This window comes from Lampetra fluviatilis, chromosome 38 (genome assembly GCF_964198595.1).
Source record: "Lampetra fluviatilis chromosome 38, kcLamFluv1.1, whole genome shotgun sequence".
Taxonomy (NCBI): Eukaryota; Metazoa; Chordata; class Hyperoartia; order Petromyzontiformes; family Petromyzontidae; genus Lampetra; species Lampetra fluviatilis.
Window position 1 is genome coordinate 11,511,864 of NC_136312.1, and position 214 is coordinate 11,512,077.

The following is a 214-nucleotide window of genomic DNA, read 5'->3' on the forward strand; positions in this document are numbered from 1 at the left end:
AAGCTGGACCACGTTGGGTGTTGCCGGAGGGATCCGCGCCATCAGCCACGTGGCTGGAGGAGCTTCGAGCACACCGTCGGCCAGCGGTGTGCGGAGCGGGGGAGCGGAGCGACTGACGGGAGAGCGCGTGCGGGGCACAGGGAGCAGCCGGTCCGCTGTCGGGACCAGCGGAGTGCGAGCGTCAACGGGAATAAAGAGAGACGGAGACCCAGCG